The sequence below is a fragment of the Magnolia sinica genome, chromosome 17 (assembly GCF_029962835.1).
Source record: "Magnolia sinica isolate HGM2019 chromosome 17, MsV1, whole genome shotgun sequence".
Lineage (NCBI taxonomy): Eukaryota > Viridiplantae > Streptophyta > Magnoliopsida > Magnoliales > Magnoliaceae > Magnolia > Magnolia sinica.
In genome coordinates, this window is record NC_080589.1 from 38,680,536 (window position 1) to 38,698,061 (window position 17,526).

A 17,526-nucleotide genomic window follows, 5' to 3' on the forward strand; every position below is an offset into this window, starting at 1 on the left:
AACTGTAACACGTGTTGTCCGAGTGGGCTCCACCTACTAGGAGATTGAGATTATGGGTTGTGGTGGTTTTAGGGTAATTTCCTACCCATTACTCAAGCAATTTTCAAACTGCGGGAACAATTTCTCATGTAGTTTATTACTCTGGTAGTTTCTAAACTGCATGAATAATTTCTCCTGCAATTTGATAACGGTCATGGCTGCATTTCTATAAGATGTGTCAAGGACTCGTGACCAAAGCATTGATTTTTTAGCACCAATCCATATAGTGTAGAGTGATCAATTAAGAGAGGGAATTCAAGCTCCATCTTTGCCACACGATTTACAGTGTGGATTTTATTTGAAGAAGAGTGTTCCTTTTGACCTTTTCTTACGCCAGTGAAAGCGATATAACCATCTTTCGATGATGTGAGACACATCTAGGGAGATCCAACAACTGAGCTTCCATCTTTCGTTGCTGTTAGATCCAAGGAATTGTTTTGAGGTAGTTGATTCCTAAAAAATTGCGTTTCTATCATTAACTGATCAGTTTGGAGGCCACAACTAGGAAGGTTATGATCATCTTGGCCAGATTTTTAGTCATCATCCATCCATGGGAAAGTGTAATAGAGTAATAGTTTAGATTATGGAAGCACTAGCCCCACTTTGTTCAAGTTAAAAGCCTGGATATGTTGTTAAAAGCACCTGTATAGCCCCCAAGCATTGATGTTTATATTATATCTACTCAGATCATCCATCCATTTCTCTAACTCATCAAAGAGCTAATTTTAGTGAAATTATGTGGATTGTCTACCACGATGCGTTCGGAAGCTTGGTAGAGCTATAGAATTATGGCTAAGTCCAAGAGGAGGGGATCACCTTGACTTCTATTACACAAAAAATACATCTAAATGCCCAAGAACCGAATGCCCATTTTCTATAAAAATATTTTTAACAACTATAAAATGGTTAGTTAATGGTTCCATCGATAGGATCGAAAAGGTCATTTGATAGGATCAAAAGGCCCTTCAATAGGATTAAACCATCCTTCGATCTTATCAAGAAAATCAAGAAAAATTTTGTATGGTTGTTGGATTGTTTCTTCGATTGTATCGAGCGATCCTTCGATTGCATAGAAACCAATCGATAGCTTGTCGATGGGATCAATGACCACTGAAAAACTATTGTTTTGGGTCGTTTGATTTACAATAGCTTTGTACCTCTTCAAAGCCTAACTAAGCATGTTCATTAGTGATCTAAGGCATGGATTAGATGAGTCAAATGTTTAGCTATGGGGATGATTCATCTAGATGTGAATTGTTTTGAAATGTAAAGGGTCCAAGGTTAGGTTTACCAAGGCACCTCATGGTTTACCTGTTGTATTCAGTCTTGATGCTTCAAGTCCTCAAGTCTTTGGTCTTTAATATCTACATATGGAGGCCCAACCTACTCAAGACACCCTAGCTTACGTCATTAACAAAACTAAGGCATTTGTAACAGCCCGACCAACATAGTATGATATTGTCCGCTTTGAGCTTGCGCCCGCACGATTTTGTTCTCAGGGTTTCCCCCAAAAGGCCTCATACTATGAAGGTGCCAACTCCACATGTAACCACCACAACTTCGAACAGGGCTTTCAATGTGGGACAACATTCCACTCTCACTGTATGCACATCAGCACAGTAGCCTGCCAACTACTGGTAGCTCGCCCAGGCCCTTAATGTCACGCCCCGAACTCGGAAACCGGGCTCACAAAATTCCCGATCGCCGAATCCGGCGCCGACAGCCTCCATAGAACCCCATTTTCGGATCCCGGCACCCATTCACCAGGTTCCGATCCTGGAATATTACAAGGAGGATTTCAAGTCATCAGTCTGATTCATAATGAGCATAACAAAAGCATAACCCACAAACAATAACCACAAGAACACCACCACAAAATTCACTAAGATCAAAAACTTTTGAGTACAATGCGATAGAAAAGGAAAATACAATACAACAAAAGAAACCAAAACTCCAGAAGCTCGGCTGCACGCTCCAACTATGGCCAGACTATGGCTGCGACTGCGTCCTGGCGTCACCTGCACGCATCAATCGTGCATAAGCTTATAGAAAGCTTAGAGGGTGGTGTGAGTGTGTGCGCAATATAAGCGTGCTCAAAATGCAAGGTCAGAGTGATGCGGAATCATGGTGATGAGTACATGAATGCAAATTGCCGTACCAAGGCTATGCGGTGCAAGATACGAATGCTATCGGCCATACACGGCCATGCGATGCAAGATACAACTCAAGCATACCAAACCTCAACATGTATCAATATAGTTCTCATTCTGGATAATCACCGGGGTTCAATACACTCCAAATGGCACTGTCGCTCTCCTAGCCGCACAGTCCAAATGAGCGTAAGAAACCTCACTATCCGCCTGACCAATAGTCTGCCAATACCTATCCGGCACGTCGATAGCGGACCCATTCGCGAGCTGGTCAAACTCAGCCTAGTATTGCCCCCTACCCTCGGGAGAGTAAGGCCACACTCCTTTCCAACCGACCATGACACAGTGGGAGACGCGGCCTCCTGGTATTCGGCCCTCGTGCGCTCATATATCCACTCGGTCTCGACGTTGGAGTCATCCTCTGGTACCATCGGGTTTAGGGATTTTCACTCAGGGACATCTATGGTGCCCGTATGCTAGAATCAAATATTTCCTGTCCAATCCCGCCATCCACGATGTCTCTGGAGGCTATGGCCCTGATGTCGCTAGGGCATATAGTAACTATAATCACACAAATGCAAGTGCATGAGTCACATTATCAGTCATGCAACAATCTGTATGTACCATGCACTTATATGGGGCAACTCCGCCTATCAGGGAGCCCATAAACAGTCTGCCCAAAGGCATATGCTATGATCGGTCACTCCTCACGTCAGGCATACATATGATGCGAATGATCATGAACCATGGATCTATACTAAACATGCATATAGGGATGGGCTCTGCGTATCACAGAAATGGGCCTAGACGGCCTGCAGAGTATAAGTATGAACCTATCAGTGGCCTTAAGGAGTGTGACAATGCGGACATTTAACCAACATTGTCCTTACAATGTGGACGTCAAACCAACATTGTTCCCAAGGCTTAGCCCGCCATAAAGCACCATTACACAAACCATAGGAAATCACACATTGCAATGGACTAATATACATCTCATTGGGCCTCGACCCATAGTGCTCAGATACATCAAATGGGCCATCTCATATGGGCCTTATATAAGTCAGGTGGGCAGCATTAGTGGGCCTTATGTACATTGCAATGGGCCATAACCCATGAGCCTTTGAAAACTTCACAATGGGTCTCGTAACATGGCCCTTATATATATCAGAGTGGGCCTCGACATCGGGCCACCAATACGTCGAATGGGCCTAACCTCATGGGCCTTATATATATATCAAGGTGGGCCTCCCCAACGGCCAGAAATACATCAATATGGCTCCACCACATGGGCCTAGGGCCCACCATAATATTTATTTGAAATCCAACCTATTCATAAGGTCACTTGGACCTTGGGTAAGGCCCACTGAAATGTTCATTTGGAATCCAACTTATTCATAAGGTCACACGGGCAAGGGAGGAGGGGAACAAAAATTTTCAGCTTGATCTGGAACTTCTGTGGACCCAGAAAGGGTTTCAATGGTAGAGTTCAATTCACACTGTTTCTTGTGATGTGGGCCGCCCGAGCGTTGGATTGGCCTGATTTTTGAGGGGGGTACATGTCAAATAGTGGCCCACCAAATGGACGGTGTGGATACAAAATATACATCATGGTGGGGTGGAAAGATGGTGGACTTTTGGAAAAAGAGGGAATGGGTGAAGTACTTTGAGGTATGGTTGCATTTATGGTTAATTAGAGGGACTAATTGTGTAGAGATTCCCTCGAAATCCGCAACGCGCGGTGTTTCTTCGGAATAAACGCTGATCGGCATCTTCTTACCTGGGTATCGGTTCGGTGCGCAAGTCACGGCGTTGGAACCGCGGCGACGACGCGATCGTCAAGACATAAGTTTCAGATCGAGCCGACGTCGGTGCGCGGGACCTGGCTTAGGATCGTGCGCAAACACCGAATTCGGTGCGAAGGTTGCCGAAATTTGACCGGAAGGACCGCGGAAGCCAACGGAATGGTACGGATTAGGACACGGGTCTTACACTTAAGCCTCGCCCACATCAGCGTCCTCCCATATGTGCAACAGTGACGGGGCATCGCACTATCCCCCACCAAGGACAGAGCCGTCCTCAGCTCTGATACCATTTGTAACAGCCCGACCAGCACAGTATGATATTGTCTGCTTTAAGCTTGCGCCCGCACGGTTTTGTTCTCAGGGTTTCCCCCAAAAGGCCTCATACTATGAAGATGCTAACTCCACATATAACCACCATAACTTCAGACAGCGCTTCCGATGTGAGACAACATTCTGCTCTCACTGTGTACACAGTAGCCTGCCAACCACTGGTAGCTCGCTCGGGCCCTTAAGCCCCACCCACATCAGCGTCCACCCACATGCGCCTGCCCACATGTGCAATAGTGACGGGGCATCACATTAACAATCTCCCCTTTTGTCAATTACGTGACAAAAACTTAGACCTTGTCATGGTCTATACCAATGATAATCTAGAATAACTAATATAATTACATGTCAAATATAAAGATTTACAACTCTATTACAAATAAGCCATGTGGACATTGTATTTCTCTCCCTTAAATGGTTTATTATCTCCATCAATTCCCTACAACAACAAACAAAAATTGTAAAACAAAATTCAACTTGTTTTGGTGGGACTTGATCTTTCTCCCTTGATTTGTCAGTATTTGACAATGACTTAATTTCATAGATATACCAATAAGTACAGAAAATGAAAAGCTTGATAAGTTATATATTTTGTTATAAGCACATACTGACTAGGGAATGTAATAGAGCATATAACATTAAAATATGGAGCATGCATATTATAGTAATTCAAACGATGTACCATTTGAAATATCAATGACCAGTGATAGCCTAGCAATAAACATATGATAGCAACAATAATGTTAAACTATCAAAACGTAAATAAGGCTATAATCCCCGAATCTTCCTATTAAGCACAAAAATGAGGCTTAATCTTCAAAATTTTCTATTGGGCTTACTCAAGATGTTAAACTTCTCATATTTATTTATAAAGCCCATAAGGACTTTATAAGCTCACCTATCTAAGGTGTTATGGTCTCTCAAGTCTTTAGGTAGGAAAATCACAGTGGAGGCCATTAGAACACGTAAGTGTCTAAGGTTTTCATCACCAGAGGAATATCTTAAATTAGATTTGAACTCCTTCATATCATCCCATGTTGCTATCATAGTCTAGCCTTTGGATCTTACTTTGCTAATGCATTAGGAGGCAACAAGTCCACAATCATCATAGTTGTGATATTGGATATCTCTAGTATTCTTGAAGAGTTTACCTATGCGCTTCTCAACCATTTTAACATTTTTGTCACAATTCTCCCCTCTATTAAACTTGAGGAATTTCTTGAAAATTTTAGACAATTTCTCTTTCTCATCCTCATCATCACTATCACTTTCAATTTCAACAATCTTTTGCCTATGTGGATGCCTATGTGAAGTTTAAAGGATGAATAGTTTCTTCTTACTAGAGGGGGTCTTAAAGTGTAAATCATATGTTTGTTAGGAACCTATAAGTTCTTCTACTTTCATCTCATTTATATTCCCATACTCTTCTATTGATGTAACTTTGGAGTTAAATCTTTCTAAAATGGACTTAAGTATTTTCCTACATATATGGCCTTGTGGTATTCTCTCTCCTAAACCCCACATGGAGTTGTAAATATCATTCAATTTGAAATAGAACTCCATAAAAGTTTCAGACCCTTCCATTTTAATATTTTGAAATTAGGTCATTAAGAGTTGAAGCTTGGAGCGCTTTATGGTGCCAGTTTCCTTGTAGGTGGTTTCCAATGTGTCCCATGCTTCCTTACCCATTTCATATGTACATATGCATTTAAATTCATTGGGGGAAACAGCATAGTAAATTGCATTGAGAGCTTTGGGATCATAAGTATATTGGACCCTCTCATCTACACTATATTTGAATTGGTCTTTAAGAGTACTAATATTTCTATAATCAAGTATGACTTGTTCTATACGTATAGTCCATCATTATTTGACAATAACCTAAACCATAAGGTCAAGGGATTTCAAGAATACCCCCGTCATAGCCTTCCAATAGGCATAGTTAGACCCATCAAAATATGGTAGTCATGCGATGGTACTCCCTTCATGGTTAGACATTATTATAGGGAAAAATGGACCGACCTATGGTTAAAAGTCAGGTTGGAACCCTACAAGCTCAGTCAAGCGAAAGACGACACGAAGCTCGGATCCCACAAAGGCCCACTTCCTACTTGCGGTCCATGGCAGAGTAACATGCCCGCAAGAGCACCATCTCCGTCAACTCCAAGATCTCTAGAGTTCATCAAGAGCTCCTGTTCTTCCGCTTAACTAGGAAGGCAGGTCGGCACGACCCAAGTCAGAATAACCTAGGTCGGCACTAGGTCAGTATGACTTAGGTAGGCATGACCTAGGTCTGCTAAGGCCACCTCGGCCTCCTACTCTCATCCAAGAGAGATCCGTCTAAGGTCTACTCCCAAGATCCTGGAGGATATCTTTGACACGATTAGGATCCTGGGATCTTCGCCGAAGATCTCGAAGTATCCTCCTACTAATCTAGGATCCGATTTCGCCTACAATACTGCCCACCAAAAAGGAAGATTCGTTCCATGCTACTGTCTCTCATAAGTTATAAATATAGAGGCCTCTAATGGTGAAAGGTACGCAAAATCTCTCACCCAAAACCCATCAATACTACTAGACCCAGATTCCTCGCCTAACTTTGGCATCAGAGGGTCCCCTGCTCTAGCTAGGGTCTTCTTTGGCTTCTTCCTGTGCAGGTACTCGAAAGTCTAAAAAGGGTGGATAGAATTTTTGCATCAACAGACATAATTCTAAAACCTTTATGGATGTTACTCTAGATGGTTAAGTCCTTGAAGAGCAAACTGCTTTGATACCAATTGAAATTGTATGGATTGTCTATCACAACACGTGCGAAAGCTTGACAAAGCTATAGAATTATGACTAAGTCCTAGAGGGAGAAATCACCTAGGCTTTTATTGCACCAAAAATCCATCAAAATGCCCAAGAATCGAATACTAATTTTATTGAAAAATATACTAATTCTTCGATCGCGTCGAGTGGTCCTTCGATTCCATTGAAACCCATTGACAGCCTGTCGATGGGACGAAGACCACTTGAAAACTGCTGTTTTGGGTTGTTTGAATTACAATACCTTTATATGTCTTCAAAGCCTAACTAAACATGTTCATTAATTGTCTAAGGCTTAGATTAGATGAGTCAAATGTTTAGCTATGGGATGATTCATCTAGAGATGAGTTGTTTTGGAATTTAAAGGGTCTAAGGCTAGGTTTACCAAGACACCTCATGAAGTGGAATCTAAAGGGTCTAAGGCTAGCCTAATTAAACACGTTCAGGTTTAATATGTAAGCATTTATATCAGGTAAGTTCAGATCATAGGAGTGGAAAATTAACAACTAGCACAAGTGACTATGTGATGGAGAGATCAAGTATCATTTGGCTTCAAAATTACAATTATCACTTAAGTAAACAAGCAAGTAGAAAGCTCAAGGGGAAGAAGTCATCACCTTACATGTTGAATCGCCTACCAATGTTGTCAGGAGGTGTGCGCACCCTTAGAATCTTCCCGAGATAAACTTAGGGACTGTTTATTAACGCTGAATTTTTGTACTTAACGCTGAATTTGGAAAATGTTCCATGTTTAGTGGTGTTTGTTAACGCAGAAGAAGGAAAGTGCTACACCATTTAATGCCAAAATTTTTCTGTGATAGGAGTCTAGCTTAATGGGGAATCAAGAATGTGCTCCATAATTTTTTTTAATATGCAAAATTGTCCTTTGTGACAAAGATTTTCTCCCTTACGTTATACACATCCCAACTTTTAACATGTGGCACTTATCTGAGCCCACCATGATTTATGTGTTAGATCCACACCATCTATCAACTTTTCTATATCATTCTAAAGCATGATCTGAAAAAAGATACACATCCAAAGCTTAAGTCAACCACACCACATAAAGTAGTGGGATAGGAACGACTACCGTTAAAACCTTCCTGATGTCCACCGTGAAGTTTATTTGCCATCAAATCTCTTTATAAGGTCACACAAACCTAGATGAAGGAAAAACACAAAAAATCAGCTTGATCAGAGCCTTATTTGGCCCCAAGAAGTTTTCAATGATAGGCACCCAATTCCCATAGTTTCTTGTAGTGTGGCCCACTTAAGCCTTAGATTTGCCATGTTTTTTGTCTTAATTTCTAAAATAATATGAAAAAATGAATGGACGGTATGGATAAAACATATATACCATGGTAGGCCCCACAAAGCCCTTAATTATCCATATTTAGGTTGATCTTGGTAGGGTAGTATGCAATCCCCTCCCAGATTTAGGATGCAAATTATGTGCAAATGCCTTTCGCAGGAAGTTCTTGTGCTGGAATCTTAGGTGTAGCCCACCATTATGCTTGTGATAAATCTAATTTGTCCATCCATGTTTTGAGATCATTTTAGGACTTAAGATAAAAAATGAGGAGGATGCAAGACTTATGTGGGCCGCACTAAAGGAAAAGGTGGGTAGGTAAATTCCTATTGTTGAAACCTCCCCAGAGTCGACAATGATGTTTACATGCCATCAATACTGTTCGTATTGTCATTCCTAGTGAGATGAACTCAAACCACAAATATTAGCATGATCGAAAACTTTTGTGGCCCCATGAATATTTTAATTATGGGCATCCAATCCTCACATTTTTGGCCCATTTGAGTATTGGATACGGCTCATTTTTAACACTATGTCCTAAAATGATCTCACAAAATGGATGGACGGCGTGGTTTTTACACAAACATCACGGTGGGTGCCACCTAGATTTCCAATAGTGGACTTCCTGGGAAAGGCTTTCCCATGAAATCTGGCTCACACCTGGGGACATTGTTTGGCCGGTGACGGTGCCACTAGCCGGGTGGCTAGTGGTTGGTGCTCTATGGGCCCACCATGATGTATGTGTTTCATCTACGCCATTCATCCATTTTTCCATATCATTTAATAGATCATCGATATAAAAAATGAGGCATATATAAATCTTAGGTGGACCACAACAAAGGAAAACAACGGTGATTAAGCGCCCACCATAAAAAATCTCTTAGTGACCACTGTAATGTTTATTTGACCTCAAACCTGTTGATTAGGTCATACACACCTAGATTGAAGGGAAAAACAAAAATCAACTTGATCCAAAGCTTTTGTGGGCCTAATAAGTTTTTAATTGCGGGCAATCAATCAACACTGTTTCCTATAATGTGATCCACTTGAGATTTGGACATACCTCATTTTTGGGGTCATGTCATAAAATGACATGTAAACATGGATGGACAAAGCGGATGAAATGAATACATCATGGTGGAGTCCACAGAATATTGACCAATAGCCATTGGCTAGCGGCAAGGTAACTAGCCAATTTGCCTCCCCAATCTGGGGGAGTGGATTTGGTGCGACCCCGGATCCACTGAGGTGGGTGGGACCCTGACTGTGGGGCCTACTGTGATGTATGTGACTACATCCATACCGTCCATCTATATTGAAAGCTTATTTTAGGGCATGATCCAAAAAATAAATCAGCTTCAAATCTTAGATGGACCTTTGCATAGGAAACAATGTTGATTAACCATTTAAAAATTCTTTTAGGCCACAAAAGATTTTGATCATGTTGATATTTGTGTCATCTCTCTGTCTAGCTGTTTGTGACCTTTTCAATAGGTTGGATGACAAATAAACATTTCAGTGAAATTCATGGAGTTTTTAAAGGTAGGGATTCAATCATAATTGTTTCATATGGGTAAATGTGTCAAATTAATATATTTCAAACATTTCAGACGTTAGTTAATAAACAAGTTATTCTAGATTCACTATTTGTTTTCTGACTTCAAATTCATATTTCATATTCAAAATTCAGATTTAGACTTCGAATTTTAGATTTAACGAGCAAGCCCTTAAACTCGACTCGCCCTCAGCTAGAATAAAGTGAAACCGAAAATGTGATATTAGGCTACATATTAATTAAGATTAGGAAATCAATTAACCAACCAAACCTTTAATTAGAACTCCAATACAAGTTTGAGAGAGAAACGCACCTAGTTGCTTTGGCTTGAATCAGCTCAACCCCCAACACGACTCCAATACCACTTGATCGAACTTAGCTAAACTAGTCTGAACCCAGTCGCACTAGGCTGAACTTGGCTGAATCAACCTACCACCGCCACTTCTCCTTCTCTTTTTTCTCCCCCTTGTTATTACTTCTTCCTTTCTTTATGTCTGTCCTCACTCGTGGCCAGAGATGGATGCTAGGTTTAACTCAGTCGAACGAGTCAGCAAGTCCAAACCCAACTAAACCCGATTCTCTCCCACTCTCTCTTCCTTCTCAATTTTCTTCTTCTCCTCACATTCCCCAATCAACTTGCTGGATTCAGGCCCGATCCAACTGAGTAGATTCAGTCCTCACTCACTCACTCTCTCTTGTTTTCTTCTTCTTCCTCTTTTTTTCTGATGTATTGTCCCACTTAGGACTGGGCATATTCTACCCAGTCGGGACTCATCTTGAGTCAAAGGGTAGCAAGTCGACACAACGAATCAACCCCACCAAGTCGATCTCTCTCTTTCTCTCATTCTCTTTTCTTTTCTCCTTTTATCCTTCCATTTTCATTTAGAAGGTTACGAGGGGTGTCCAACAACCTCTCTTGGACCACACCGGAGCCTCAACTCAGCTAAAGACTCGATTGAGTTGAGCCAGTGAGTTGATCTGACTCGGTCGGGTTAAGTGGAGTGGCAACCAACACGGATCTCTCCCTCTTTCTATCTATTTCTTCTTCTTTTTTTCTCCTTTCTACCTTCATTCTTTCTTTCCTTCTTTCCCAGCATAACTAACTATCTGTCCCAACTCAACTGCGAGTCGAGATGCCTGATCGACAGTGAGTGCAACGCTACCACCACCTGCACTCTCTCTCTCTCTCTCATTCTTCTCTATCTTCCCTCTTTTCCTCCTCCTCTCTTTCTTTCTTTCTTTCTTTTAACCATGGTCAGCAAGAGCTCCAACACGACCAGCACTCACCCTGACTCGAGATGACTTGGTGTGGCTCGAACGGGGAGGAAGAAGAGAGCCATTAATGGCATTTTCTCCACGAGCACTTCTAAATTCATTTTCTTTCTTCCGAATAGTCCGGATGGACTGTAGGGAGCTTGTAGGAGTGGCCCTTTGAAGCTTCGTGGAGATCTGGGTGGTGGTTTCGAAGCTTGGAGGTTACAGTGAATTATCAAGGTATTTTACAAGAAGACGAGGACAACCAGCTGTTGTCTAATCCTTACAAGCTACTTTGAACGGTAAAGATTTCTCAAGGACGTAGGGTTATGATTGAATAATCCCCTTTGATGCAGATCGTTAGAGCAGTAAAAATTGAAACATTCCATTTCCAAAAAGATAGTCGCACGCAGCGCCCTGTTCGTCCGAAAACACATGTATATACACACGTATTTCATCTCACATGAAGTGCCAGAGTTTGAACGGAATTTCCCATCCAACAAGATTGATGGTTCAGATCTCTCGGATAGACAGCAATGGTGGGCCACCGATCACAAAATACAGATGGTTTTCATTTAAACACCCACTTGGTGGAAAACTGAAGAGAGAGAGAGAACTCTATTGTTTTGAAAAATTATTGAGTTCTAGTCAGAAGCAATGTCCAAGGAAGATAGATGGCTTGGATCCTCCAAGCCGATCATGATGGTGGGTACATTTGTTACAAACAGACGTTGTTCGTTTAAACCGAGGATTTTGACCGTATTGGCCTAGTTGATGGTCAAATTCCTGAAAGAGGTTCCACCTTCCAAATATTCCAAGGGTGGCCTTCTGACAAGCTTTGGAAAATTTTTCGGACCAAAATGCCTTTGTCCTTAGTTTAGTAGTTGTATGGTTTTTGAGTGAATAAGAATTTACATCGTATTTAATACCACGAAAGTGATGTGGACGGAAGCCTTTTTGGGCATGGGCAAGGCCCAAGTCATGGGGCCACATTGATGTATGTGTACAATCCATGTTGGCCATCCTTTTTGCCATGTCATTTTATGGCTAGGGCCTAAATATTAGCCTGATCTAGAGCTCGTGTGGGCCACATAATAAAAAATAATGGTGACAATGGCACCCACTGTTGAAACTTTTCAAGCTCACTTTGATGTTTGTTAGAAGTGGACACTACCCAAGTCAGGACTTTTTAGGCCCACGACAAGCTGACCGACAAGGTGGACGGAACATATCACCCATTGTGAGCCTGACTCCTATTATTTAAAATAATTAAGTTATTAATTACATCAACCTGACAACCATGACCCTTACCATATTACAATCACAACCCATATAACATGACAACCACGACCAATACCCATATAAGATAGGATAAGGGCCGTGGTTGTAATGTGATAAGGGTCGATGTTTTTATGTTATATGGGTCGTGGTCGTCATATTATATGGGTTGTGGTTGTCATGGGCGTAAGCAAGGCCCAACTCGTGAGGCCCACATTGATGTATGTGCATAATCCATGCCACCGATCCTTTTTGTCGTGTAATTTTAGGGCTAGGGCACAAATATTAGCCTGATTCAGAGCTTGTGTGGCCCACATAATATAAAATAATAATGACAATGACACCCACTGTTGAAAATTTTCAGGCTCACTGTGATGTTTATTAGAAGTGAACACTGACCAAGTCAGGACTTTTTGGGCTCACTGCGAGCTGGCCAACAAGGTGGACGAAACGGATCACCCCATTGTGGGCCTCGACTCCTATTATTTAAAAATAATAAAGTTATTAATTACATCAACCTGATAATCATGACCCTTATTATATTACAACCATAATCCTTACCACGTTATAACCACGACCCTTACCATGTTATATGGGGTCGTGGTTGTCATGTTATATGGGTCGTAGTTGTCATGGGTCGAGGTTGTCATATTATATGGGTCCTGGTTGTCATGTTATATGGGTCGTGGTTATCATGTTATATGGGTCATGGTTGTCATGTGACGTGTGGAGTTCATAAGGGTCGAGGTTGTCCTGTTATAAGGGTCATATCATAATTTATGTGTCAAATGTGATCCGTCCATTAGATTTAGAATTTAATTTAATGTCATGGGTCAAAAAATGAGTTATATCCAGAAAATTTATGGCCTCCTAAAGGTTTTTAATGATAGGATTTCAATTTCTTTGCTTTCTATGGTGTGGTCCATATAAGCTTTTGATATGCCTCATTTTTAGGCTCATTCCTTAAAATGATCTTTCAAAATGAATGGATAGCGTGGATAAAATATATACATCATAGTGGGCCCAATAAGACCATCCATCTCTACATAGGTTCAGTTATCCTACCCGTGTGAGACCCGTATCCTTGATCGTACTACTCCATAGGCTTCCGCAGTCCTTCCCGTTGAACAGCGACCCGTAATGCGTAGATAGCATTTGCACGCATCTCTGAGTCGTACCCTGTCAATCTGAGTCGGCTCAACCCGAGACTTGTACCCTTGCGACTGCGCCGTCGCCGCGGTTCTGACGTCGCATTTCGCAAGCCGATGCATTACTAAGACCAAAAGATGTGGGTCCGCGTTCAGTTTGAGGAAAAATGTCCTATGAATTTAATCAAGCTGATATATGTGTTTTTCATTCGGCCATGTCCTCATAACCTTATCAACAGTTTGGGTGAATGATAAATAAATATTACTACAAGCCCTGAGAAGGACTCAACGTAGAATGTATGTCATTATCCTCATTGTTTACCGCGGTGTAGTCCACCTGAGCTCTGGATATACTTGGATTCTAGGATCACGCCTTAAAAGAAGCCCGAGAAATGGGTAAGACACATGCATCATGGTAGGCCTTACTCTCTGCGCAGACTTACTCCCCGTAAGCCCGCACGCCCACCCCGGTATTTTACTGCCCAAGTATTTTCGGGATGTTTCTGCCCATTGTCTTTCCACGTTCCCCCACACCAACCGACAAGAGCGGAATATAAAACAATTTGATACTCTGCCATTAGTAATGGATGATACGCAGACACTCAAAATTTACTTAAGATTTGCATGCTTAAATTACAAGTCAATCAAAGTAGACTCTCCAGACTATGGTCTCAATTTAGATGTCCAATAAAAAAGGAAGCTTTTTTGATAATCTAACCATTGGATTAGCAACATCTATTGGACAGTTAAAAATCAAAACATTCAATGGTCCTATTTCAGCTAACAAGTTTTCACGAATCAGCGGTCAGGATTGTTCAACCAAATCCGATTTCAGTTACGTGACTTTTCCCAGTTGAGCTACCCGATTTAGTCGTTTCAATTTGAATTAAGTTATGCCACGTGTACAATTTCTGAGTTCGAGCGTATCACATGCGGCTGTCCGAGTATCACATGAATCTCCAATGAAAACGACACGCCCTATCTCTCTAGGTCGTGTAGAGACGGTTACAGGATGCCGAAAGCGACAGTTTTGGATTTGTTAGATTCTGGAAGCGGATTCGTTGGGTGTGGTCTTGCTAAATCACATCAGTCATCCCTTTCTTAATTTCCTGTCATCTGGACCGCTCGTTTTTGGAATTTCTTGCCCCCCACTTCCGTGCTTATCTCGTGAATCCAAAACAAATACTATTTGGGACCATCCAAAATTGTACACCTCCGGCTCTTGATGCCATATTCGGATTCAAATGGCAGTCCAACCGTAGAGCTGTCCAGATGATCATGACCGAATTTGTTCATTTTTTTATTGTCTTCTTGTTGAATGGTTAGGATCTTCTTAATGGGGGTGATTGGCTTGTCGAAGTGGGGCCTACCATTTTTACCTGCAATGAGGAGTCCAATGGAGTGCTTTTGAAAGGTATGCCGCAGGACTCCACAATTGGGGCTGGGTCATCAGAACCGATCAGGAGGTGGGGCCACACATTATGTGGTCCATGTGGCAAAACCACACCGTTCAAATGATAATATTTTGTCCATTTGGGGAGAATGTGAATCATAACTGTTCTTCCTCCGGTGGGACCACTGTCATTGAACCGAGTATAAACTCAGTGGGACCACTGTCATGTATGTGTCTTATCCACGCCATACGGATTGGCTGCTCCCTCTGCCACTAGTGGCTAGTAGTCGGTGCTAATGTGGCCCCAATGGCTAGTGGTCGGTGGTACTTGGGCCCCACCGTGTTGTATATGTTTCAGCCATGCCGTCCATATATTTTTCTACATCGGATATATCCCAATCTCAAGTGGACCATATTAATAAAAACAATGTTGATTGATAAAAACTTTTTAGGGGTTATAAAAGTTTTGTTTCAAGTTGAATTTTGTTTTTTTCCTTTCTTTAAGGTCCATATGACCTGATCAACCGATTGTATGTCAAATAAACAGTACAGTGGGCTTTAAGAGAATTTTAATGGTGGATATCCGGTCACTATTATTTTCTTATGGTGTGGTCCACCTTAGATTTATATACCTTTCATTTTTGGGATCAATCCTTAAAATGATATGTAAAAATGGATTAACAGCATGGATAAAAGACATACTTCATAGTAGGCCCCGTAGAACACCAACCATTAGCAACAAGGCTAGTGGCAGGGGTAGCCAATCCATTTTCCCATTTTATCAGAAATCGGATAAACTGTGTTGGGCACACTGAATTCATATAATTTATCAACTCTGTTCATCCGTTTTCACCAATCATTTTAGGGGTGGAGCCCAAAATTGAAGTATATCAAAAGCTTTAGTAAACCCGCATTCACCTATCAATTTAAAGGTTGAGCTCAAAATTATAGTATATCAAAAGCTCTAGTAAACCATATCAAACGAAACAGTGGAAGGAAAAACACAAATATCAAACATGAATAAGACATATAATTTCCATTGTTTCCCGTAGATCAACTCAATCTTTTAAAAATGCTTAATTTCTGAACTCTTGTCTAGAGATAAGTTGAAAAAATTGATAGAGGTCATGAATAAGATACATACATCACGAGTTTACTCCGTGGGCAATCTGAGAACGTGACCACCAGAACCGTTGATTTTCATACGATGGCCTATCCATCGTGAATGGTTCTGAAACATCACATGTGCCTCAAGGTACAAAGAACTGTAGTTTGTTGTACACCGGAGGTACAGGATACCAGGAGTTGCTCCCGTAGCCGTTCATTAGTGGGGTACAGCATGAAAGTGTCCTGACCCAAATATTAGGATATAGCCAAAGCATTCATAAGTGAAGGCCGTGGGTCATTTTCCTTTATTATCATTCATCTTCCGGGTGAATGTGCAGCCCCCTCATGAGTCACGTGTCAGTCTTTTGGGCCAGGATATGTTTCCGATATCCCCACTCGATGAATGGCACTGATCACTCACGCACCGTAAATGGATAAGCCTGATTTCTCATATAAGTGTGGCCTACCAGTCTCTGCAGATTAAAGCTCCGTCGGAAAAAAAAAAAATACAGACGTGAGAAGGTTGGAGGCCGATTGCGTACCAAGTAAAATTTTTGGTCCCACTACAATGTATGTGTCTTATCTACGCCGTCCATCCGTTTTTTCAGCTTATTTTAGTTTGATACTTACGAATTAAAATATATCCAAAGCTCAGGTGGACCACACCACAGGAGCAGTAGGAATAATGACTTTAACCGTTGAAACCTTAGGCCCTGTAGTGATGTTTATTTGTCATCTAATCTAACCTGTTTATAAGATAACCTAGACATGAATGAAAAGAAAACACAAATATCAGCTTGATTTAAAACTTCAATGGTTCTGAAAAAGTTTTCAATGGTAAGCGTTCAATTCCTACTGTTTTCTCGCTATGTGGTCAACTTGAGATTTGAATATAGTTATATTTTTCATACATGGTCTAAAATGAACTGATAAAAGGGATGGACGGCGTGGATAAGAAACATAATACATTACGGTTGTCTCCACGGAGTTTATTCGGTACACTACTCAGTCCGCTTCAGCAGATTATAGCCCCGTCGACAAAGAAAATAAAGATAAAAATAAAAATTCAAACGTGAGAAAGTTACACTTTTGTGGCCTTTACGGAGACATATACCTATACGCCTGTCACACCCGGCTTTTAGTTTTTAAAACGGGGCGACGCCGTTGGGTGATCATAGCCGTTGGTACGGTGAGCCGCACCGTGGATGGATCATTTCAAAAGAATATAATCAAAAGGATAATCATAACCGTTAGATTTGTGTCCTCCAAATAGAGAGTCAAGAGAGGCGTAAATCAATGGTCGACATTCAACTGAAAAAAGTCAGGAAGATTGATCCACACGTGAAGGGAGATCAG